The following is a 27,211-nucleotide window of genomic DNA, read 5'->3' on the forward strand; positions in this document are numbered from 1 at the left end:
TTCGTCGACCATGTTGACCACACTGCGCCGAGAGCACCAGGGCGGTGGACGACAACAAGGCCTAGGAAGGGAATGACACGGAGCCGGGGAAGACTCGGCCATGGTTTCCCATGCGGTGGGGAGTACGAGGGTTTACTGGTTCGGCTGCGGTCGCCAAAAATAACAGGAGGTGTGGGTGAGTAGAGGAAGGGCCTGGCCAGCGATGGAGTAGGGTGGGGTGGGGCGGCCTGTGCGGCAGCACAGCTGGCCACGGGGCGGGAGCAGGCAGTCCCACCGGCGCTGGTTTGGGCAGCTGGAGCAAGAAGATCAGATATTGAAGAAGCAGCAGGGCCATTGGATTAACATCCAATGGTCACTGCTGCTAGAATTGTTTGTGGACTAAGTTGACAAAGCCTTTCGTACACGTCAACCTAGTAGACCCACAAGTCAGCCTCCAAATCTGTCCCAAACAGCATACAGCCTGAAATTTCTAGCCAGATTCAAATTAATTTAAAACTAAACATACCTTAATTTAAATCCAATGAAATTTTACTCGCACAAAAACAATGAAATTTAAAATATCAAATCCGGAAGAAAAAAGTATTTTGGAACTAATTGCATGTTTGCTGTATTTTTTCATTTTACAACCCATTTATTATTACTTATAACTCATTTCTTATTACTTATAGCCCATTTTCTGGGCAAGCCCGAATGCATCCCTCCTCGTCTTGAAAGATTTCTAGCCCAGCAGGGAGTAAAAAAGCAAGTAGGCCTACGTTGGTTATTCTGCAAAAAACAAAATAGTTGGGCTAGCCATTTTCAGAAAGGAAAAAAACAAACTAGGCTGGTCATGTGGTAAAGATATGAAATAAAAGCCTGGGCTAGATGGGCCACAGCTCCCGCACAACCTAGTTCATACCCTTCTCCGTCCTGAAAAATTTACTACGCGCGCTGCTGGGCCCCTACTGTCATCCTCACCATGTACAGTCATCTCCTTATTCCTCTCGGTTGTTGAACATGTTGACAACACCGGAGGGCGGCGCCGCAGCGAGCGAATCAAGGCGGATGACGATGGTGAGGCCTCGGAAGGGAATGAACAGGAGCCGGGGAAGATGCGCAGAGTTTTAGGGTGCGATGTGGCCATGATGCATGCGCGGCAGCACAGCCAGCCATGGGAGGCGGGAGCAGGCAGTCCCACAGGCGCTAGTTTGGCTTTGGCGGCTGGAGGAAGAGACTGAAGAAACACGACAGACGTTGAATGTCAATCCAACGGTCAAGTTTGGCACAATCGTTTGTTGACTAAGCCGACACCAAGTAGCATACTTTTTTATATATAGGAAGAAAAGAAAAACTGGGCTCGTTTGCCTGATAACATTCCTGAAAATGCGACTGTTCGATCTTGCGTCGCAACTAAAACTGCGGGGAAAATGCTTTTGTTTGCCGTCCTCCTCCCAGGGAACGTTCGCCACATAAGTGACTAGCACCCCTGGTTTTCAACCGAGAGGTCTTGGGTTCGAGTCCCAGGAACTCTCAATTTTGTCCTCCTTCCTTCCTTGCAAAAAAAAGAAAGAAAATCAAAGACTTGAGAAGACGTACAGAACAAGCTAGTGTACCAGTAAAGAGACGTTGATGAGTTTTAGAAAAAAGAGAGACGTGCTCCTGTAGCTGGTTCGAATCCAAACCTAGACTATGACTATATATGGTGCTATGCTACTCTGCAAGTAATGAAACTGACATATCCAACGTTCGCTTCTCCTCTTCTCTACTTACACTACCTAGCATCAGAAGCTCTGGCCGCAGCAACCATGTCCGCTGGCTACTCGTCCACCTGCTCTTCAGTAGGCAACAACAAGATATGCACCAAGTCGCCACCCGTACCATCGCCTGTGGGTCTCATCACACCCCTGTCGGCACACCCACCGCAGCCGGTTGCTCATCACAACCCGCTACCATTGGTGTGGTGCCACTGCTGCAAATCACGCAGAGTCATCCGTCGCGTCTCAACCACAATCCTCAACCCTGGCCGAGTCTTCTACAAATGCCCAAATCATGGGGTAATAATATGTTTAAGTGTTGTTTTGCTGCTTGCAGTTGCTGAATTTTTTAATAGTTTGTTTGATGATCTTCCAATTTGATTCATGCAGAAAGGGAAGATTCATTTGATTTGTATTTCTGGGAAATTGCTGATGTGGGGGAATGCAACTACGCTGATTATTTGGTTAGCCGAGAAATCCCAATACTAGCAGGTTGGGGTGTTGGACAAGTAACTGAAGGAATGGCAGAAGAGGAAGATGCAGAGCAGAAGGTTAAAGATGCAGTTCCTCTGATCATGGCCAAGCAACAGCTGCAGAACGGCCTTGACAGCAATGAGGAGATGAAAGAGCTTGTGAAGATAATGGGAAAAATCGATGTGCTTTGTAGGATGATTGTCTCTTTATTTGCAGTGTATGTAGCACTCGTGATGTATTCAGTGGCTATGACATGAGCACTTGGTTGAAACTAGTAATGAATGAAACCTATTTAGCAGGCTGGGCGTAGTGTTGTGAACATCTAATGATTTTTATTAACAGAAATCGGGGGTATCCCCTTTTTCTCATAAATAAATAAATAGCAGAGGCCCTTTTGCTAATAAATAAATGAATTAGCAGAGGCCTATCGGGTCAGCTTTTGTCCCATTCGAAGACGTCGAGAAAATTGTAGTCCAACAATAAACTATGTCATCAAATTCAAGTTTCACAACCAAATATTAGTACAACTAAACAACAATGTCATCATGTTCTAGTCATCATACAATCAGCAAACACAAATCAACATACATAATAAGTGATGTTCTCACAGCAAATTACTAAACAACAAGTTCATCAGGTTTCAGTTGTCATAGCAAACACAATTTCACATAGTAGATAAAAACATCTTCTGACAGGCAAATACGACAAAAGCAATCTAATCATCATCCGCAGCAGCGTCAACATCTTCGCCACGTGTATCAGTCTGAATCGTAATTCCCCACAGTGTCATCTTCTTCTTCATCCTCAATGTCCTCGAACATTGGCTTCTTCTTGATCAACTCTTGTATGTCCACATCCCGACATGCAATCTTTTCGCCAGCGTCATTGACGTGATGGTTCTCAAAGATATTAGGAACATCTGTGGAATCTTGTACATTAGGAGCAGTGTAAGCATCATCTTGTTGTGCAACTTCGTTAAACGAATTCCTCTGCTCAAACCTTTGCAATACTCTCCAGTCATCGCTACATGCAAATGTGTCTTATAAGAAAAATATCTGTGTTTCCTGATTTGCCAAAATAAAAGGCTCGTTGGTCTGGTACGCCGCCTTGACAGTGATGGATTTGAAATAATCATCAGCTCTGGGTTTTGCGATCCTGGAAAATAGGTTATACGAACGACAGCACAATAGAACCACACACCGATGAACCTCGAAACTGGAGATACACTGCAACTGAACAATGTCTATTAGGTTAGCATACATTTCAGTTGTCTCTCTGTCGTACGTATCCGTGCTCATGATGGCACTGTTTTGTGTCTTCCTGCCTTCGTCGCATGCAAGGGTGTTGTAGCGCACATCTCCAACAATGCTAGATTCATAATGTCTTACCCGAGTATCAGGACCCATTGCTAGTGCGTAAAGGGCATCATCAACTGCCTACCCATCCTCCCTCATCTTCTTAACCTATGGTTAGAAAATAGACAAGCTGATCATCTTATGTACTCAATATATTAAAAAAATTGACAGTGCAATTCAAAAGCTTACATGGCTCTTGAACCATTTCGCAAATCCTGCCATAACCAGTTTGTCAATGTTTCTTGGATTTTGCGGTAGCAACTCCTTTTTGTAGATGCTGCATAACATAGTGATCGCGGTAAACATCTAAATGTATAAGAATGTGCTGCAAGTTTAGTAGATTATGATGTATAAGCTGCAGTACTTAGCACTTACTTGATATAAGGTAGTATCTCAGGACAGTTATTTAACACATACCAAACCATTTTGTCCAAATCTTTAGGTTTGTCATCTTGTCGACTCTTCCCTGTAACTTGAACAGAACAATCGAAAATTGAGCCCGGGATTGTCTTGACCCACCTCTTTGCTAAGCCGATCAGCCGTTTCAATGTATTTTGAGCAGAATGTCAACGCTTCTGCAGCAATGTAGGCCTCTGCAATTTAACCCTCGGGTCTAGCTCTATTCCTAACATAGCCCTTGAAAGTGCCTAGCCGCCTTTCAATAGGGTACATCCAGCCATACTGTACTGGACCTCTAAGTAGTGCCTCATCAGGTAGATGAACATCCAAATGCACCATCACATCAAAGACGGCTGGAGGATATATCTTCTCAAGGTCGCATAGGATAGTTGGTATCTTGTTTCTAAGATGCTCCAAAGCATATATCCTGATATTTCTACTATAGAGTTCCCTAAAGAATTATCCCAACTCTGCAACTGCTCTATATAAGTCAGGGCGGCCCAATCCTTTAAGGATAACAGGTAAAACCCTTTGAAGTAGGACGTGGCAGTCATGAGTTTTCAACCCTTGTACCTTGTTTCCATCTGCGCTGACTCTCCTTTCAGGGTTGGAAGCAAATCCATGTGGGAATCTCACACATGATAGGACCTCGCAGAATTCTTTTCTTTTTACCTTGTCCAAGATGTACACAGCTGGTGCCATATCCCGTGGTTTACCTTCATCATGCACCTGCAAATCATGTCTGATACCCAGGTGTGTCAAATCAATCCTAGATTTTAAGGTATCTTTCGTCTTGCCTTCGATATTAAGAAGTGTGCCGATAATGCTGTCACATATATTTTTCTCGATGTGCATCACATCAAGATTATGTCGCAGATCTAAATCTTTCCAATACTCCAAGTCCCACAAAGTGGACCTGCGGGTAAACAATAATCTCTCTTCTGCCCTGCCATGCTTCCTTTTCCCGCTACCATTATCAGGATGGTTTCCTGGTGTAATATGCCTGACCTTCTCTAATTCCACTTGCAACTCATCGGCGGTGAGCCTCTTTGGTGGATCACGGTTTTCATGCTTTGCATTGAACACATATCTTCGGTATTTTGTAGGACGCGGCTTGTCCTTGGCAAGGAAACGGTGTGTCCAATGTAACAGATCTTGCTAAGTATGGCGTATGACAGCGGATTCCTGTCACAACAAACACATGCATTGTAACCATGTGGTGTTCGCCCTGACATAGTGTCCAAATCTGGATAATCATGGACGCCCCAAATTATAACAGCATGCAGAAAGAAACACATGCATTATTTGAGCCGTTCAAGTATAATCATGTGGCGTTTCTTATTTCTCATTCCTCTCCAACCCTCTTCTCCATCGATCATGCCGCCCGCCGGTAGAGTCCATCCTCCCGCATGCCTCATTTGAACATTCCGCCAAGTATCATTCGCATGTGGGCCTAGACCATGCTTGTATTTCCAATGTTGTAATTTGTTTGACATGCATACAAACGAACGGTTCTTTTAAAGTTTCAGTTTGCCTCCACTACGTGTCGCTTCCCGTCTTAGTTTTGACATCCCATTCGGTTCATGCCCCGACACATCTTGACGAGATCGAGATATGTTGAGAGATCAATTTCCTGTCGTGCAAGGAGATAAAGGTTTGGTCTGTTTCTATGATAGAAATGACCCACCGGGGGGGGCAAGGTGGTCTGTGCGGATCAGAGCGAGTATATTGTATGTTCATAAGCGAAATGAACGTATTGTACCCACCATAGCCCTCTTTCAATCGATCTGCGGACCCCAAGATGAAACCGAGAGAACGAGTGGGTGCATGTGTGATACCTAAGGCGGATTCAAAATTTTGAACCGGTGATCATAGCATCCGCAAATCATATATAAATGGTATTCAATGTTCGTTTCGCTTTTGAACGTACAATATACTCCCTCCAATCCTTTCTAGTTTAAATATAAGTTTTATGTGTAGTCAAAGTATCTCTACTTTGATCAAACTTATAGAAAAAAGTATCAACATTCAACAACGCCCAATCAATATTGTTAGATTCGTACGCACTCCTACATTTGTATTCAAACAGAGATGGTTTCCAATTTGTTTTCAAACACGTGAATGTGCTTGTTCTCGTGCATGCTCTTCCTACTAGGATTTCGCCACGTACAGCCAGTCCAATAGTAACTTTTTTAAAGATCCATGTCCAATAGTACTAGTGGAGTACTGACAACATCTGTAGTAGAGTATGTAGTGCTCATAGTACTCCCTCCTTCCATTTATATCGGGCCTAAGAGCAAGTCTAATAACGCCTAGTCAGCAGGCTATAAGACTTGCCGTGTCATTAAAATCCTACTTGGAGGAGTGAGAAGAGAGGAGAGAGAGTGAAGTAGGCTCTTATTCTACAGCCCGGCTATAACACATAGATCAAGAAAAAATAGTATGCATGCAACTCTCTTCCAATCATATACCTTGCTCATGCAAATATTAAATGCTTAGAGCCAACCTAATAGCCATTCTAAGAGCCAACCTATTACTTATATGAGTATTTTTTATGACGGCTCTAAGTGAGGTGGCATCTCTTTATAGCCAACAGCCGGCTACATTATTAACCATGCTCTAATGCGTTTTTCAAAACCAACTTTGACTATTGACAAGATTAATAGTACATGAGATGTATAATGTGAAAATTAAATCATTGGAAGCTCCTTTCACGTACGAATTTGACTGTATGGTTTTTGTAAGTTGCATGTCATATATTATTACTCTAACATTTGGTTAAAGTTAGCCATGAAAAACGCATTAGGCCCTGTATAGATGGAAGGAGGGAGTAGTAGTGGAAGTGGATCCTTTGACGTAGGTATCTCTGCCTTACCCCCCCTTTCGGTCACTGACTGGCGGGCCCCATGCTTGCTAGGCCCCGCATGTCAGTTACTCAATGGGTTCGGCCATGTCAGGGGATCCTCATCCGTAGTATACTCTGTTTTTATTTACTCCGCATAAAACAAAGGGAGTAGTAGTATAAATGACGTGGGCGGGGGAGGGGGAGGGACATCGGTTTGCTCTCAACTGCGGTCCCACAAGCGAGCAAAAACGCAAGACGAAGCGCATTCCATTCGGTGAGCGATGTGGAGGGTCCAGCGTGCCGGGGTGCAACGCGAACACGACAAGAGCGATGTACAGTCAAAACCGATTGACGGGTCGTCACCGGAACTACTATTCACACCAGAACCTTTGCTGCTCGGCCTACGCCAGCAACTGCCCCTAAACCACACCTCCTCTCCGCCCATTCCCTCACCTTTCGATCCCCTAGCCCGCATCAAGCGTCCCCTAGTTCGTCGGAAAGCCATGGTGCGCTGCAAGATCACGTACTACAAGATGCTAACGCCGGAGCGTCGCGCTGAAATCGCGGCAGCGGTCGGCGCCACAGACCTCCATTCCCAAGCTCGATTTGTGGCGGGCCAATCCCCGAGTTCTCTAGAGCCAAGACCCGAGGAGGAGGAAGCCGATCCAATGTTCATGGCGGAGGTCACGATGCAAAAGGCCCCCGATGCATATGAGATGATGGATGTAGACTTCGTGATGGCGTCTGGGTCCCCCATGGTGCAGGTGGACCAGCGATTCAACATGGAGATACTAAATGAGGACCGAGAGGCGGAGGCTCAACTCGACGCGGAGCGCACGCATGCCACTGCCATCAAGGCACTCCTGCAGGCGGAACCGGATGTCGTGGATGTGAACTGGGCGGCCGAGGCTCAACTTCACGCGGAGCACGCGGATGCCGCTGCCATCGAGGCTCTCCTGCAGGCGGAACCGGACGTCCTGGACTTGAACCAGGCAGCGGAGGCTCAACTCAACGCAGAGCGCGCGGATGCCGCTGCCATCGAGGCCCTCCTACAGGTGGAACCGGGTGTCCTGGACTTGAACCGGGCGGTGCTCTCGTCCATGCAGAGCGCCCGCACGCTCCGCGTGAACGAGTAGCTGGAGGCCGAGGACAACCACACTACGGAGACACACATCGGCATCTATGGCTGGTTCGCGCCGGCAGCCAAAGACGACGAGGCCGTCTCGTTCCGTGAGCAGTGATCATTTTTCTTTATGTTGTTGTTTTTAGGGATCTTTTGCTGTGTAAAAACATATATTTATGCAAGTCGCCTGACTTTATAATTTGGTCAGTCGACCATTTTAGGCGGTTGGATGAATATCCTACGTCTCCTAACCCTTTTTCCTCACCTCTTCTTCTTCGCCAACAGACCACTGCACGTGCTGTATGGATCTTCCCCAACATGCGGTTGGATGAACATACTGTATGAACGAAAATTATGTGTCAGCGGTAGGATGGATGAGTTTGGTTTGATCACATGCGGTAGCACGTGTCAGTGAGGGTGCGTTCCCTTGGTTGGGTTTGCGGCGTGCATGAGCGACTGTGTGAGGGTGCGGTGCGACCGCGACAGCCGTACGCAAGTGTACCTCCTTTTTATTTTGAAAACTTTAGGGAAGCTTGGCAAAAATGTGTGGCGAAGTATGGAAATGCAAGGCCTAGACCCAAACAGGATACAAGTACATACGTAGGAGTACTACTTGTGTTAAAAAAGAAAGGCGTGGTTTTCCTTCGCGGGATTGATCGACACAGATCCTCATTTGATGTGTCAATTAATGCGTATTTTTTTCTCCAACGCCCAAAGAGCTAACCATCTCACTCCTCATTGCTTGATTAATGCAGCGCCATGCAAACCAACCTTCTCACTTCCGCAAGCATGCAAGGGCATATTAATGTCCTTGGTTGCTAGTACGAGGCAAACCCCATCAATTTTTCCTCGGTTAGTGTTAGTGGCCTTCTGCAAATTGTAATTTTGATATACTGGCCTTGTGAAAAAAGGGAGGTAGTAACTATTTAACTTCCTTCCCCATTGCGGTGACGTCCATGATATCTTGAACGTTGTGGTTTGGCGAAGTGCGTTCGACGGAGAACACCATTAAGGGAGACCACGGTAAGTCGTTTGCAAGTGCCGCCTGCAAGCTGAGACAACCGCCTTATTTGCATCCAGGAAGTTCGTTGAACCAAAGGACGCGTAAATGTACTAGTACTACACAATAGCATCGTCCGTCCAGCTTAGTGCGGTGAGGTGGTTTCTCGAAGAAGACGATGGAGAAGCGGAGTCAGCGAAGAGTGAAATGATGGTTTCTTCATCCGTGCTTTGTGATTTGATGCCTCACTTCTTTGTGATTTGTGATAGAAGGGACAGGGGAGTAGACTCTGTGCTCTATACTGTACATGCGCCCAAGCACGGGAGAAAGAGGAGAGACGTTGCATTTTTCTATTCCTTCGATCAATCAATTAGGGAGCTTCGGTTCCATCTTTTTGGCTTTGGCAGCACCGTCCACAATGGTTCCCATCGATGCCAAAAGCTATTTTCACATTTGGCTACACATTGTGGATGCCCTTAACCATACCACTTGGTTTTGCTCCTGTGTGCTATCTATACAAATCTCAGGTATATTGATCTAAAAAATTATAGTATCAAGATTAGTAAAAAGGAGGTGATTTTGCCTCCCGGATGGCGGGGGAGGTTTCTTATTTCTAGAGGACATTGGCCTGGCGGTTTGCTAACATGCGATCCCACGTGTCAGTGCTTTACCAAGCCGATCCGCGTCCCACATGAGGCAGAACAACGGCAGAAGCAACACGTGGTTAACTTGAAGAAGATGAGGGAGAAGCGGATTCTGCAACTAGTGAAATGATGGTTGCTTTGTCCCTCCAACTTCTTTTATTAGCATTATTACTTCGTCCCTCCAACTTAACTGCGCAAAAGGTGCAGCTTTGTGATTTGACGCCTCATTGCTCATTACTACGCCGGCGGCATGACTGGGGTGCTTCACCCCTGCTGCTCTGCACTATATTTTGGTATGGCACGTGGACCCGGTAGCTTGATGTCCCACATGTCGGCTAAAGGGACTAGAACATTTATGAAAGTGAGCGCTCCACTCTTACGACGGAGGAGTACACGACACGGCGGCCCAGTGAACTGTTACTTGTACTGTAGTACTACTATAGTTTTGCTGTTTCGCACGATCCATCGATACAAACGCGATTAAACAGGAAAGGGCGGGATTTTTCCCGCGCAGTAGATGATACTAGCCATACATTTCAAAGGCAATTTTAATGTATGCAAACTGAATAATTAAGTAACAATATGAGATCTAGTAAAACTAAAAACACATATGATTTATTGTGTTAGAGTGTAGTAGTAGCGTTGTATTGCATAGTTGTTAGATGTAACATGCGAGAATGTGTAGACATGTAGTATTGGAGGGCCTACACAGAGAAAAGCGTAATACGGTCACCGGACTTCAGAATACACTCATTACGGTCACTATATACGTTTTGCGGCGATTATACGGTCACTTGCTCACAGTTCAGCATCGGATTGCACTCTGTTGACCGGCCAAATAGTCTGCGTGGCACTATGTTGACTAGTTAAATTGACCATGTTCCTTGTGGGTCCCACCTGTCAGTTCGCATAGGAAAAAGGTGAGATAAACACAAATTTACGCAGGCACGACAAGACTCCAACCCGTGCGTGGGAACCACCTGGTTGTGTATGTGTCTGTCAGGGCCTGATGTGTGCGCATGCACGTGTAGGTTGAGCACTTGAGCGTGAGAGTGTGTGTTGGTCGTGTGGTTTGTGCATGCATGCGTGCGTGTGTGCGTGTGAGTGTTGCGTGCGTGCGTGGCTGCATGTGTACGTGTGAGTGTTGCGTGCGTGCGTGGCTGCATGTGTTTGTGTGAGTGGTGCGTGCATGCAGTTCGTGTGCATGCATGCATGTGTGTATAATCACCACACCAGCTCATGTGTGTTAAAACAGACGGCTCAACATACCAATACAAGGCCACCTTGTCCGCCGCGCCCGCGGTCATGACTTCGAACCACCATCCAATATTTTTTCTCGTTTGTTTTCATTCTTACTAGGAAGATGCCCGTGCGTTGCACGTAACATCAAGATGCATTTGTATGAGTAGTTTATCTTGTGAGAGAAAAGGATGAACGAGGGAAGGCCTTATTTACAAATGTGGATAGGTGTGTGGGTACCTTTTTGCAAAATTTTCATAGTTTCCTTCCTATCCGTCAGATATAAATCGGACGGCCTATATTGCAGGATGACAGGCACACCATCATCACCAACTCTGTTTTTTATAAGAGTGTAGAGTAGATACACGCCGACAGGTGGGCCCAATGGTAGTGAGATAATGTGATGCAACACTAGAGGTGCCACGTGGAGCGTTTAACCGGTCAACTATTCGTGTCTTGAGCAAATACAGAGCTGTACGATGAGCTCGTGATTGTATAATAACCACATAACATAAATGGTGACCATAATGAGTGGATTCTGAAGTCCAATGTACGTATCGTGGTTTCGCTGCAAATACAATGATCGTCACTGTATATATCGCGAGAGAAAGATTAAACATACGTGAATGTGTTGGGGGCGTACTTTCAGAGGACCTAGAGATAGTTTGTGTGCGTACGTGAAAGGGGCGTAGAGGGGGTGTATGCGATGGAGAGAGAGAGAGATGCTCTTCGTTTCTCGTTATTATGACTAACTTTATATATGGTATAAAAATTCACAGTGCGGAATAAATATCATTGTGGGCACCATGCAATGCAAATTAACGTTCATACTCCTCCATATAATTTTGTAATGTTGTATATATGTAGAAATTCTAAAATAATTTTATGGCCACACTTTATTCAAAAGGAATGTTGTATGCGAAACAAATGTGAAGAGAGGGCTTTTCAGATCAATGGGTTACGTGATGTAACATGTGTGAATGTGTAGTTGATGTATTTGGCAGGGCCTAGAGAGGTATGTGTGTGTATTACGTATTCGAGAGAGGCATGGATAGAGGGGCCGGTGGGGGGCATGGGAGAGATAACACGAGAAATGAGAGAGGTTGAGAGAGAGAGACGCATATGATGTCACGGCGAGAGATGCCCTTGAGTGTGTATACGCAAGGGGGGAGGGGATGGAGGCACGAGGAGAATTTTTGTTTGTGGTGTCTGTGTTGGTATGTGTGGGTGTGAGAAGATAAGGAGACCTGGGGGCAGAGGGTGTGTGACCGCGTGAGGTCCGGTGGGCCGAGGTGAGGCCCTTGGTTCGGTTCCGTCCCGCGCCACATTGGTCGGCATGTGACGCATTTAGGGAGACCCATGGAGGACTAGTCGTACAAGAAAAAGATAGTAGAGTCGTGAAGGACTATGTGTCCACTGACAAAGCCGGCTAGGATTTGTAACACTAGGTCCTCGGACAAAGGTAACCCCTTATCTCTGATATTACTATTCATCCAACCTAACTTTATGGGGCATCCTACAGAATGCTCTGCTAGAATCATACTCGTCGATTAGGAAGAGAGGTGGAGACAATGCATGAGAGACAGGCCTAAAGATAATGTGCGTACGGGAGACACGTAGGCAGGTCTATGTATATAGAAAGGGTCGATGGGGATTGTGCGTGTGTATGCTTGTGAGAGGAAGAGTGCTTGTGATAAAGGTTAGTGAAACAGTCGTAAATGGTTACGAGAGGGAGGGGGGTTATATCGAGAGCATGTCTACGAGAAAGACACCTCGGGAGAGAGTGTGTGAGCATGTGTGAGAGACCACCGATGGAGAGTGAAACTACACGTAAAAGACTGATGTACACATTGATTAAAAATATAAATTGTATCCAAATATTAGGATGGGTTCATGATATTTGCAATTCGTGTAAGGAACGGTCATTGATCCATCAGACATCTATATTCTATTGAATTTGAGCATGTCTATGTTATTATTCGACATAATTGATCCACATAGTTAGTATTTTGAACTCCAGACAATGCATCGCTTTAGTAATCGAACATAAACGTGAGTATAGATCATGTTGTGTGTATAAAGCACATTATACATACAAAAGTTACACAATGAACATTATAATAGCTAGCTATGAACTAGCATACATTTGAATTCAACTTAAGGTGGTTTAAAAAATTCAAATTCAACATGAAGTCCATTCAATTATTTGAATTCAATATCATGGCATTTGTAAATCATACCTAAATTATGGGGGCACCAATCTTTGCTCTACTTTTGTACATAATAACATATATAGTCGTGTACAAAATAGATTCAAATTTACCTCCTCCATTCCAAAATAATCATAGTTATAGGATTTTCAAGTGTCAAAAATTCAAAAAGAAGCGCACAATTTAATGAGGTTTTCAAACATACAAGGTCAAATTTAACGTTGTCTATTTAGGTCAATCCTCAAAGTTCAAGAGTACTCTAAACGTGAATGCTTCTCTTTCAAAATTTCGAACGAAGCGCCAAAAGAGCCTCTACTCGCTGGAAACCGCGTGAGACCAATGTTTGGTAGAAGGAAATTACTTTTCTAACTCTGACCCGTGAAACCTACCGGCCCGACGTCCAAAGGTCTAAACCGGGGTAGGTTTGTAGCTTCATCTAGACGCCACGCAACCGCCTACGAAAAACATTCATACACAATGACCGCCTAAGCACACATGCGCGCGGCCGAAATCGCTCCCGCCCACTATTTGGGACACCTGGGATTACCATCCTACCCCCAACCCGCAGTAGGTCCGAAATTTAAGAGGGGGGCAAAGTTTGTACTTTCCCCAAATTTCAAACAAGCGCGTCCCATCTGTTCAAAAAAACAAAAAACAAGCGCGTCCCAGACCGAAACATGGTTCTCCCTTAGCTCCCCCTGCCCCGCCACCCCCCCATCCAATTCCCCATTCGTACTCCGTGGGCGCTAAAACTACCTCTCCACCAGCCGTGAAACCCCGACGTCCTCCGTCAGCCGCCCCATCCCACCCATCAACCGCCGCCCTCCTCCATCACGGCGGAGCCGATACCCCGATGTCGTCGTCCACCGCAACCGCAATGCCCTCCACGGCTAGTAGTTGAAGCCGAGGCCGAGCTGTCTGTACCCGAGCCAGTTCAACCACGTCATCCTGCGCCTCACCGCTGCCACTCCAACATTGCCACCATCCACCGCACCGGAGCTGTTCCCACTACACCGTCCTTCGCCGCCTCGGATCTACTTCCCCTTCGCCGACAGAGGCCACCGCAACACAGTCAAAAATTTAGCCATGGGTTCGTACAAGGCTCGACCCTCATCCAAAACATCGGTTCCCCAGGTAAAACCAAGAAAATCACCGCGACATTTGGAGGACCCAGCACTGGCAACCAGAAATGGTACTCCTCTTCCCTTATTCGTGCAAATCTTATGTGTCTGCTTGCACGGTATTCATCCCATAAAAGACACTAGTTGACCGCTTCTTCTTGATACTAGATGTTCCTAGTAACTCGCGATGCACAAGGTTTCTCCTCATATACTATTTCACCTTAGCTAGAGGTCCGTCTCCCCCTGGATTTCAATTCCTGATCAGTTGATTCCCAATTAAAGGAAGCTTTCCCCAACGTAACAGGAGCTAGTCCGCCTATTACACCGGGAAGCAGCACCTCGGTGTTTATCTTAGGGGTGTGTGGGGCCTAGAAGCTGCTTGCGCCCGATCTGGAGGTCGGCCGGGATTAAAGGGATAGCCGGGGGGACTGCCAAGCACGACGGTGGTGTGAGGTCGAGGGGAGGGCGGGCAGCGGAGGCTGGGGTCTGGGCCGGTGGTCGCTGGCAGTTCGAGAAAGATCATCAACAGTGACTGGCGGGAGGTAGATGAAGGCCATCTGCTCGTTCCTTATAGATCAGACGGTTCATAAAAAAATTGACTGACCTATTTATTTTCAGTAGACTATTATTTTTATATGACCACATGTGGTGGTGTGCTGGAGGAGTACCTGCATTTCCCAGCCATCCCTGTGCTCATATATTACAAAAATTATACGGAGTAGAATCTAATTTTGTTTGCCATGCAATGTTTGTAGAGCTATCATATGTCTCCTGTCATTTATTCTTCAGCCACCTGCTATCTTCTACTTTTGCAGTGCACTAGTTCTGCACACACTTCACCCATACTCTCATATTGTGTTTTTATGCATGGGTATTTTAGACTCTGCCTTGACAGAAGCAGAAAAGAAAAGAGAGAAGTCGCTCCTGCTTGCTTCGCGGGTAGGCAAGACACGTGTCTGCGCTTTAAAGGTTGGATGTTCAGCAGATGGAGACGGTAAACGTAGCTCTGGAGTTGAAGATCTCGCTCGCCGTGAACCACCATCCCAGGTGCTTGCTTTAACTTCACGGTGCTATATGTGGTTGCATGTTGCATATGGTGTCTAGCTTATATTCGAAAGGCCGAAGTCGGTCTTTATTAAGACAAGGAAATATATATTTTACATGAACCACAATCCCGGGAGCACCAGAAGATAAATAGCTAATCAGGGCACTGGCCGAGCCAGTGACAAGCCCAGCACAGATAGGCATCACCTGGAAGCCAACTAAAAAGCCACGATGGTGGCGAAGCACCCCGCCTCCCACCAGGCTCTTAGGTCCTAGATGATCATACTCACCACTCCAGCCGGATGTCTAGCTTGTATTGCTTCCAATTTGGTTAAATTGCATCTGCTTAGCTTACACATTATACCTTTGAATATGACATGCCTTCCTGTTTTTGGTACATACTAGTACATCTGTCTATTAACCATGTGCTTACATCAAACTAATGTTCTTGTGTATCCCTCATCAATCACTTATGATGAGGCAGTCAGGCCAGTGGACTACTATGAGAAAAGATCCTCATTTAAAGAATGCAGCGTCAGCCTCCCCACATGATTCTCAAGAAACAATAAGGCTAGATGAAGATAGTGAATGTATCTCTGTAGTTGATTACCGCATTTCCCCTACACCAGCATCGCAGGTGCTTCGTCTAACTTGGCAGCGTGATATGTGGTTGCATGCTGCATATGGTGTCTAGATTGTAATTCTTCCAATCTAGTTAAATTGCATGTGCTATTCTGCTTTATACATTATACCTGTTAATGTGACATGCCTTCCTATTTTTAGTACATAGTACATCTGTCTATTAAGCATGTCCTTACATAAAACTATAGTTTTTGTATCCCGCATCTATCAATATGACGAGACACCTTTAGTATATGTAGTGCAATATTAGTTGCATCTTTCATATGATTTATAGCATGCGCTGCTTCTAATTTGTTGAAATGCCATTTATGATGGGACGCTTTTAATTTGGCAAAGTCATATTGGTTGCATCTTTCATGTGGTGTCAAGCTTGCAGTGCTTCTTATTTGTTGAAATGGCTTCTGCTTAGTTTACACAAACAATTGTGAATATGCCATGCCGTCCTGTTTTTCGTACATATTCGATCCTGGTATCATGTGTTTGCCTTACATCAAAGTAGTGATTGTCAGTATCATGCACGAATGAGTTCTGAAGAGTGAATTTTATTGCTTTTTCTTGTCGGTTTTACTTGACAATTCCAAATCAATAAAGCGGAAGGAAATTAGCAAGGCAGCGGATAAAGGTGCTCCTTCCAAACGGAGGGCCTCTACAGATTCTACTCCTCCACCCCAAGATGATTTGCAAGACAACACATGCATAGACACTCAATGTAGCTGTGTTGATGATGAGCACGTCTCCCCTAGTGCACCATCACAGGTGCTCCCTCTAACTTGGCACTGTTATATGTGGTTGCATGTTATGTATGATGTCTAGCTTGTATTGCTTCTAATTTTGTTGAATTCCATATGCTTACTTTACACATTATACTTGTGAATAAGACACGTGTTCCTGTTTCTAAAACATACAATATCTGTCTATCACACCATGTTCTTACATCAAAGTACTACTGTTGTGTAACCTGCAACAATCACTTATCATAAGACACGTTTGACTTGGGAGTGTGATACAGGTTACATCTTGCATTCTTTTCTGGCTTGTACTACTTGTAATTTGTTGAAATGGCACTTATGACGAGACAGGTTTAATTTGGTAGAGTGATATTTGTTGCATCTTTCATATGGTGTCTACCTTTCATTGCTTCTAATTTGTCGAAATGCCTTCTGCTTAGTTTACACATCATAGATGTGACTATGCAATGTTGTCCTTTTTTCTTACACATTCAATAGTCCTATCATGCGGTCGCCTTACATTAAAGTAGCGCTCGTCAACATCCAGCATCAATGAGTTCTGAAAAGCGGATTTTTATTCATCTTTCTTGTGGGTTTGACTTGACAAGGCAATACAACTAAGAGAGAGGAAGGAAAAAGTAAGGCATGGAGTGATGGCGGTCTTCCGGCGAAACCGGCATCCCAGGTGCTTTCTCTAGCTTGGCAGTGTGATATTGTCTTGCATGCTGCATACGGTGTCTAGCTTGCATTGCTTCTTATTTGTTGAAATGGCTTCTGCTTAGTTTACACAAACAGTTGTGAATATGCCATGCCATCCTGTTTTTCGTACATCTCCATCCTGGTATCATGTGTTTGCCTTACATCTCGCATTCTTTTCTAGCTTGTACTACTTCTACTTTGTTGAAATGGCACTTATGACGAGACAGTTTTAACTTGGTAGAGTGATATTTGTTGCATCTTTCATATGGTGTCTAGCTTTCATTGCTTCTAATTTGTTGAAATGCCTTCTGCTTAGTTTACACATCATAAGCTATGAATATGCAATGTTGTGAATATGCGATTGTCGGCGTTCCGGGAATGGGGGTCCCCAGACATGCCTGCCTGCGGCCCAAGGCGTGGCTCCGCAAGCGGGCCCGTACGACCCATCTTCACCAACAAGCACTCAAGACCCTCGCGAGGGGCCAAGCCTCGCGAGGCGGACGACACAAGACCTCCTCGGGAGCGGCCTCACCAGGCTGGCTCGCGAGGGGCGGAGAGATCAAGGCAAGGCAAACCTCGCGAGGTTTCTCATGACGTAAGCCATGACGACCGAGACCAGGCGGGCGCCAACGCGCACAGTGTCCTTGCTTCCTCATTGGTGCTAAGGAGGCAAGCGCAGGCGAGGAGTACCGAGGCGTCAAGCAAAGGTTTCCATATCGGTGCAACGAGACCAAGACCAGCAGGACGGCAAGACGGAGGTCACCGTGGAGCCCAAGACGGCGTCACCACCAGAGCCTTTGGCAGGCGAAGACCACCTTTAGTCAGGATAGCTTGTACTAGCTGTCCCCTTTCAAATTAGCCGTTGTTGGCTCCCTTCCTGCTCAATATTTGGGAAGAGGACCAAGGCCTCTATAAATAGGGCTAGCCACCACAGTAGGAGGCATCTCGTCTCGAACTCACCCAGTTCATCCTCACACCCACCAAGCACAAGAACACCTCACCTCAGGAGGCTGTTATTCCCCTTGTACTGTTCATCCTCAGCCCGAGAGGCAATCTACCACACCACACTGGAGTAGGGTATTACACCACAACGGTGGCCCGAACCAGTATAAATCTTGTGTCTCTTGTGTTACGAGTTCGTCGAGCTAAGCTTAGAGATCCCGGTGAGGCTGAGGGCGTGATTTTGTAGGGGGAGATCTTTGTGCGCACCCTAGTGTTCGAACCTTGAGGGTTTTGCCGGAACCCGAAATCCGACATTTGGCGCGCTGGGTAGGGGTGCGCCGAAGCTTTCCTTCCATCGATCCGCGTCCCGTCGCTTCGTCGTCTCCATGGCGGACACTCGCCGAGCTCGCGCTGAGCGTCGGGCCGCCCGCGCCGTTCAGACGGCTCCTGTCGGCGGGCCTCCCCATCGTTCTCCGTCGTGTGCCGCCAACACCGTCACCAGCCCGGCGGGGAACGAGCAGCAAGCATCCTCGCTGCACCCCTCGGTGCGGCGGGACGGCCGCACCGCCACTCCATCGCTGACCCCAGCCGGTTCGTCGTCCCATGCTCGTAGCGCTCCCACGGACACGCAGGCCGCGCTGCTCATGGCACGCGAGCTACTGCGCGACCGCCCCATCGACGACCTCTACGAGGACTGGCTCGACCACATCGCCGAGCTTGTCAGCGCCGTAGGGGGCTCCCCTGTGCCGTCCCTCTCGCTGCCTCGCCCTCCGCCAGCTATAGGTGACGTGGCTCATGGAGCCCCTCCACCACCTCTGCACCAAGACGGCGCCCTGGCGCCAAGGCGCGCGGCCCTGCGGCGCGACCCGCCGCACCACGCACCCGCACGTGAAGAAAGAAGCTGTCAAGAAGTTCCTCGACCGAAAGAGAACGCTCCACTTCTCCCTGCACCCCCACGTCAGGATCGCTTGCTCCGGAAGGGCCTTGCACTACTTGCCGTGGCGGCGCACAGGCACCAAGATCAAGCTCCACCTCCACGGCGGGCCCCGGTGACCACGGCAGGCTGCCGCGCCTTCACCCCCGAGCTACGTAGCATCGCCTGGCCGGGCCAGTTCAAGCCGGATCTACCTCCTCGCTACGACGGCACCCCCGACCCTGCAGAGTTCTTGCAACTCTACGAGCTGAGCATCAAGGCAGCTAACAGCGATGAGAAAGTCATGGCGAACTAGTTCCCCATGGCCCTCAAGGATGGCGCGCGCTCGTGGCTCCTGAACCTGCCTCCCGGCTCCATATCCTCCTGGAACGAGATGCGCGACCGCTTCATCGCCAACTTCCAGGGCACTCCCGACTGCCCCCCCCCCAGCCTCTCAACGCATCTTCAAGCAGTTTGCCCGCAAGGTGAACGCAGTCCTCCCCAGGCTCGAGGCAACGCGCCCGCTCAGGTGGTCCAAGTGCGCCATCACCTTCAGTTCGGTAGATCAGCTCAAGTGTGCGGCAACCGCTGGCGCTCTCCCCATGCTTTGTTCACCCGTCATCAGCAACGTACAAGTCACCAAGACCCTCATCGACGGCGGCGCAGGGCTCAACGTCCTATCCGTCAAGACGTTCGACAGCCTTCAAGTGCCATACGATCAGCTTCAGCCTACCAAGCCCTTCTCAGAAGTGACTGACGGCTCCACCACACGATAAGGCAGGTCCGCCTTCCCGTCACCTTCGGAGAACGCAACAACTACCGCACCGAGCTCATCGACTTCGACGTGATCACATCCGTCTGCCATACAATGCCATCCTCGGGTATCCAGCCCTGGCCAAGTTCATTGCGGTGACCCACCACAGCTACAACGTCCTCAAGATGCCAGGAAGCGGCGGAATCATCACAGTCCCCTGCGAAGAAAGAGATGCGCTGTGCTCCCTCGAGCGTGCCTTCCAAGCTGCAGCAATTGAAGACCCGGACAGCAAGGGCGATTACCCTCCTGAGGCCATCCCCAAGAATAAGAAGCAGCTGCTCCGCATAGGGCCTCAGGGGAGCGGCGCATCAAGAGGTGCCACGTCAGGATCGACGCCCACGCCTGGGGTGCCTCCCTCTATCGCATAGGAAGGCACGCCCAGCGCCCTCCTCGGGCAGGGCTCGGGGGCTCTCTTCTGGAGGGCCTCAGACCTTGCCAACATTACGAGGGAGGTGCTCGGGCACCATTTGGAGGCGTGCTTCGTGGCACGTTTCCCTCAGGAGGACACAGGGCGAGGAGCACCTAGCGCTCAGGAGTTTATTACCAAGACCACTCAGGAACTGCAGGATGCGAGGGCCATGCGCGGCAATCGCCGCTCACCTGTCGCAGCCCCCCATGCAGGCGAGGATGCTGGGCCGCGCGTCTGCATCGACGTCCCAGGGCTCAACAGGACCGCGTCTCAGGAGCTCTTCTGGCCTTCGCGCGTGGGACACTACGAGGGCCCACCGCACAACGACGTTTGCATGCCCTTCTGCCTGCCGAGCGTGGCATCCGCCTACCAATGCAACTTGCGGCGCGTCCTGGCGGCTCAGGAGGCCAGGCACCACGTGGTCCTGGTGGAGATGGAGACGGTCCTCAAGGAACCACCTGGACACCCGGAGCCTCCCGAGGCTTAGGGCCCCGGCGGCTCGTGAGGAGCAACCCCTTCGCCGCATACCTTCAGCTGCCCCAACTCCCCTTCGGCAACGAAACCAGGTGACATTTTCCAAGTTTATTTAGCTGGGAGCGCCCTCAGGGCTGCATCATTCCCAGGCCGCGTGGGTTCGTCCCTGCGGCATGTACCCCTTTTTTATGTCTTTAGCTTACCTTGCTGGGGGTGCCCCTCGGGCTGCATCATCCCCAAGCCGCTAGGGCCTGAACCAGTGGCATGTATCTCCCATGCGTTTACTTGAGCCAGTTTGCTTTCCATGCTTAATCTATCTATGACTGTCACCTGCTTGATTGTCACCTACCACGGGAGCTGCTCACACTGGCACGGCGCTTGTGCTTGGGTCCGTCCCTGCAACGTCGACAAATCTGAGCGGTCGAGCTCTGGCCGCGCACGCCACCTCACCAGGCCCTCGGTGCCTTCATCCTCTTGCAAAGCAACCAGTGGCTGGCCAACTATCATAATGGCAATCTGCGCCCTTCCTCATGCTGACTTGCAGGAGGTTTTCTCGCATGTAATCCGCTTGCGCATTAAAAGGGGGGCTCCTGAGCATCACGACTCAGGAGCTCCTACTGGCTCTCCAGCCCTCACCCCCTGGCCTTGACCACGGCATCGCGACCTGGCATACCAGCGGTAGCTGAGCTCGCTCGAGGGCCGGGACCTGAGGACGTAGAGCACAAAGGAGAGCGTGGGGAAGGGGAGGAGACTCGTACGGGCCTGACCTGGCTATGCTACGTCCGCCTACGCATGAGTCTGGTGCCTCGCGAAGGACCGACCCTAGACTGCCAAGATAAGTTTCACGCTCGGGTCTACCAATCGCCGCGGAATAGAGTTCTCATCTGTGTTGCCCCGCTATGGCAACGTAATCGCCCTTTCCTACCTCTCGGCGGTCGCTTGCGTGCTAAAGGGGACCTCCTGAGCATCGCGTATCAGGGGCTCTTACTGGACCTCGGGCCACTCACCTCCTGGCCTTGACCACGGCATCGCGACCTGGCATACCAGCGACGGCTGTAGCCTGCCTGGGGACCGGGACCTGTCAGCGTAGAGCACCAAGCCATCGCGAGGTTGGAAAGGGGAAACCGAGCCGGAACGGGACACACACACGCACAATTTCAAATAAGGATAATATCAACAAAGGACATTGCGGACCCTTTACACGCCCCCACGGGGTACTTCTCGATTCCTTGCAGGGAACAAAAGGAAAGAACTTCTACGAGCCCTATCTACATGCGCCCGGTGGACGACGCCATCATCAACAGTGGGCCGCGGGAGGCTGGCGCCAACCTCATCCAGATCAGCGGCGGCGATGGCCGGACGCTGCAGCCTTGCTCCGGGGGCGGCGAGAGCTTGGGGTCACGTAGCTGTCGTTGCTCGTCTTCGGAGTCTCATAAAGCTCGGGAGAATCGCTGGACTCCCAAGCATCACTGCTGCTTCCAGAGGAGCTGCTGGCGGCGTAGTCAGCAGGCGCTGCCCCTGCTGCGACGCTATCCCGGCGACCCCTTCCGGAGCAGCACTCCAGGCGGCGGCCTTCCGCGTCGAAGACCTTGAAGGCCAGCATGCAGGCGCCGTCGTACTCGAAGTGGATCGTGAGGGCGCCTTCCGCACGGCACACTTGAGCAACCTCACCCCAGCCTCGGGTCATGAAGATCTTGCCCGAGGAGACGGCCTCAACTTCCGCTCCGGTCGCCGGCGCATCGCAGTCGGGGTGCTGCAGCAAAAGCTCGAGGGGCCCCCTTGGCGGCATCTCGGCAGAGAAGAAGGAAGGGAAGCGGATCGAAGTGCTCGGAGGCATCACCGCCCACAGCACAAGCTCGCGCGAGGAGTCTGCAGCGTGGACTCCGGGGACGGCGACGCGTGCCACCGCAGCACGGCGACCATGGCCGCGGCGCGCGCGCTGCCGCTCGCCGCCTCTTCCTCCTGAGGCCTCGGCTTGGGCGTACAGGGGTAACGGATACCCAGGAGGAGGCCGCCCACACCAAGGCCTTGTCACCTCCTGCATCACCAGCACGTCACGACAGTGGACCGGCCTCTTCTTCGGTGGAAGCGGCCCTGGCTCATCGTGGGGAGTCTTTCCTTTCTCCGGAGCGGAGAACCTTCGGATGAACGCCATTGGTGTCGCTACTGGCAATGGAGCAAAGGGGGAGAAGCGTGTAGAATGGGAAGAGATGGGCGACGGGGGCTCTGCCCCCCCCTCCCCATTTATAGCAGGAGAAGGCCAACCAGCCCCCCCCCCCGCGATCACAGGTAACGATGGTTTTTCCTTGCATGCAGCAGGGACTCGTCAAGTCGGGTAGTTGCCGAGGCTGCATGGGGAAGCGGATACGCCCACAGCCAATCAACCGCCACGCGTCGACCAAGGCCGCAGGCTAATGGGGCCCGCGGCGCTCCGCACTTGCCCATTGGCTTCGCCTCGAAGCCAAGTCCGAGCGTGCCTTGGGCCCAAGCGCTACTGTCGGAGTTCTAGGAACGGAGGTCCCCAGACTTTCCTGCCTGCGGCCCATGGCATGGATCCGCAAGCGGGCCTGTACGGCCCATCTTCGCCAACAAGCACTCAAGACCCTCGCGAGGGTCCAAGCCTCGCGAGGCGGACGACACAAGACCTCCTCGGGAGCGGCCTCACCAGGCTGGCTCACGAGGGGCGGAGAGATCAAGGCAAGGCAAACCTCGCGAGGTTTCTCATGACGTAAGCCATGACGACCGAGACCAGGCGGGCGCCAACGCGCACAGTGTCCTTGCTTCCTCTTTGGTGCTAAGGAGGCAAGCGCAGGCGAGGAGTAACGAGGCGTCAAGCAAAGGTTTCCATATCGGTGCAATGAGACCAAGACCAGCAGGACGGCAAGACGGAGGTCACCGTGGAGCCCAAGACGGCGTCACCACCAGAGCCTTTGGCAGGCGAAGACCACCTTTAGTCAGGATAGCTTGTACTAGCTGTCCCCTTTCAAATTAGCCATTGTTGGCTCCCTTCCCGCTCAATATTTGGGAAGAGGACCAAGGCCTCTATAAATAGGGCTAGCCACCACAGTAGGAGGCATCTCGTCTCGAACTCACTCAGTTCATCCTCACACCCACCAAGCACAAGAACACCTCACCTCAGGAGGCTGTTCTTCCCCTTGTACTGTTCATCCTCAGCCCGAGAGGCAATCTACCACACCACACTGGAGTAGGGTATTACACCACAACGGTGGCCCGAACCAGTATAAATCTTGTGTCTCTTGTGTTACGAGTTCGTCGAGCTAAGCTTAGAGATCCCGGTGAGGCTGAGGGCGTGATTTTGTAGGGGGAGATCTTTGTGCGCACCCTAGTGTTCGAACCTTGAGGGTTTTGCCGGAACCCGAAATCCGACATTTGGCGCGCTGGGTAGGGGTGCGCCGAAGCTTTCCTTCCATCGATCCGCGTCCCGTCGCTTCGTCGTCTTCATGGCGGACGCTCGCCGAGCTCGCGCTGAGCGTCGGCCCGCCCGCGCCGTTCAGACGGCTCCCGTCGGCGGGTCTCCCCATCGTTCTCCGTCGTGTGCCGCCAACACCGTCACCGGCCCGGCGGGGAACAAGCAGCAAGCATCCTCGCTGCACCCCTCGGTGCGGCGGGACGGCCGCACCGCCACTCCATCGCTGACCCCGGCCGGTTCGTCGTCCCATGCTTGTAGCGCTCCCACCGACACGCAGGCCGCGCTGCTCATGGCACGCAAGCTACTGCGCTACCGCCCCATCGACGACCTCTACGAGGACTGGCTCGACCACATCGCCGAGCTTGTCAGCGCCATAGGGGGCTCCCCTGTGCCGTCCCTCTCGCTGCCTCGCCCTCCGCCAGCTATAGGTGACGTGGCTCATGGAGCCCCTCCACCACCTCTGCACCAAGACGGCGCCCTGGCGCCAAGGCGCGCGGCCCTGCGGCGCGACCCGCCGCACCACGCACCCGCACGTGAAGAAAGAAGCTGTCAAGAAGTTCCTCGACCGCAAGAGAACGCTCCACTGCTCCCTGCACCGCCACGTCAGGATCGCTTGCTGCGGATGGGCCTTGCACTACTTGCCGTGGCGGCGCACAGGCACCAAGATCAAGCTCCACCTCCACGGCGGGCCCCGGTGACCACGGCAGGCTGCCGCGCCTTCACCCCCGAGCTACGTAGCATCGCCTGGCCGGGCCAGTTCAAGCCGGATCTGCCTCCTCGCTACGACGGCACCCCCGACCCTGCAGAGTTCTTGCAGCTCTACGAGCTGAGCATCAAGGCAGCTAACGGCGATGAGAAAGTTATGGCGAACTAGTTCCCCATGGCCCTCAAGGATGGCGCGCGCTCGTGGCTCCTGAACCTGCCTCCCGGCTCCATATCCTCCTGGAACGAGATGCGCGACCGCTTCATCGCCAACTTCCAGGGCACTCCCGACTGCCCCCCTGGCCGTGGGTGAACTGCACCACGTCAAGCAGCAGCCAGGAGAGACCCTCCAGAAGTACATCCAGCGCTTCAACAACGTTCACCTCATGATCCCCAAGGTGACAGACGAGGCCATCATCTCGGCGTTTTCTGATGGCGTCCGCGACGTCAAGATGAAGGAGGAACTCGCCATCCATGAGGAGCTATGCACGTCTCTGGAGCTATTCAACCTGGCGACCAAGTGCGCAAGAGCTGAGGAGGGACGCCTTTCCCTCCTCGAGCTCCCGGCTGCCGACCCGGAGGAGAAGAAAGCCAAGGCCAAGGACGTGAAGCGCAAGGGAGTCGCCGTGCTCGCGGCGGAGCCGGACACGAAGCGCGGCAGGGACCAGCCTGAGTCATCCAAGAGTAGCCGACCATTCTGCGCCTTCCACAACATGAACAGCCACAACACAAACGATTGTCAAGAGCTCAGGGCCATTCGCGACGGACGCTTCGGTCGATGCCCCGAGCGCAACGACCAGGGCTACGGCCGAGGAGGAGGAGGACGTGGCGGAGGACGCTGGGACGACCGGGGCCCACGCCAGGAGTGGCGCGACCGGCCTCGTGAGGACCGCTGGCAAGATCAGCCTCGTGAGGATCGCCCTCAGGGCAACAACGGTCTTCCTCCTCTGCCGCCCCCACCAAGAAGGAAGGACGACCACCATCAGGACGAGGGGGCTGGGGGCTTCCAAGAGCCGCGTGCGATCACCTGCATCCTGGGCAGAGCTCAAGCCCCAGCCTCTCAACGCATCTTCAAGCAGTTTGCCCGCAAGGTGAACGCAGTCCTCCCCAGGCTCGAGGCAACGCGCCCGCTCAGGTGGTCCAAGTGCGCCATCACCTTCAGCTCAGTAGATCAGCTCAAGTGTGCGGCAACCGCTGGCGCTCTCCCCATGCTTTGTTCACCCGTCATCAGCAACGTACAAGTCACCAAGACCCTCATCGACGGCGGCGCAGGGCTCAAAGTCCTATCCGTCAAGACGTTCGATAGCCTTCAAGTGCCATACAATCAGCTTCAGCCTACCAAGCCCTTCTCAGGAGTGACTGACGGCTCCACCACACGATAAGGCAGGTCCGCCTTCCCGTCACCTTCGGAGAACGCAACAACTACCGCACCGAGCTCATCGACTTCGACGTGCTCACATCCGTCTACCATACAATGCCATCCTCGGGTATCCAGCCCTAGCCAAGTTCATGGCGGTGACCCACCACAGCTACAACGTCCTCAAGATGCCAGGAAGCGGCGGAATCATCACAGTCCCCTGCGAAGAAAGAGATGCGCTGTGCTCCCTCGAGCGTGCCTTCCAAGCTGCAGCAATTGAAGACCCGGACAGCAAGGGCGATTACCCTCCTGAGGCCATCCCCAAGAAGAAGAAGCAGCTGCTTCGCATAGGGCCTCAGGGGAGCGGCGCATCAAGAGGTGCCACGTCAGGATCGACGCCCGCGCCTGGGGCGCCTCCCTCTATCGCATAGGAAGGCACGCCCAGCGCCCTCCTCGGGCAGGGCTCGGGGGCTCTCTTCTGGAGGGCCTCAGACCTTGCCAACATTACGAGGGAGGTGCTCGGGCACCATTTGGAGGCGTGCTTCGTGGAACGTTTCCCTCAGGAGGACACAGGGCGAGGAGCACCCAGCGCTCAGGAGTTTATTACCAAGACCACTCAGGAACTGCAGGATGCGAGGGCCATGCGCGGCAATCGCCGCTCACCTGTCGCAGCCCCCCATGCAGGCGAGGATGCTGGGCCGCGCGTCTGCATCGACGTCCCAGGGCTTAACAGGACCGTGTCTCAGGAGCTCTTCTGGCCTTCGCGCGTGGGACACTACGAGGGCCCACCGCACAACGACGTTTGCATGCCCTTCTGCCTGCCGAGCGTGGCATCCGCCTACCAACGCAACATGCGGCGCGTCCTGGCGGCTCAGGAGGCCAGGCACCACGTGGTCCTGGTGGAGATGGAGACG

This window comes from Triticum aestivum, chromosome 6D, assembly GCF_018294505.1.
Source record: "Triticum aestivum cultivar Chinese Spring chromosome 6D, IWGSC CS RefSeq v2.1, whole genome shotgun sequence".
Taxonomy (NCBI): Eukaryota; Viridiplantae; Streptophyta; class Magnoliopsida; order Poales; family Poaceae; genus Triticum; species Triticum aestivum.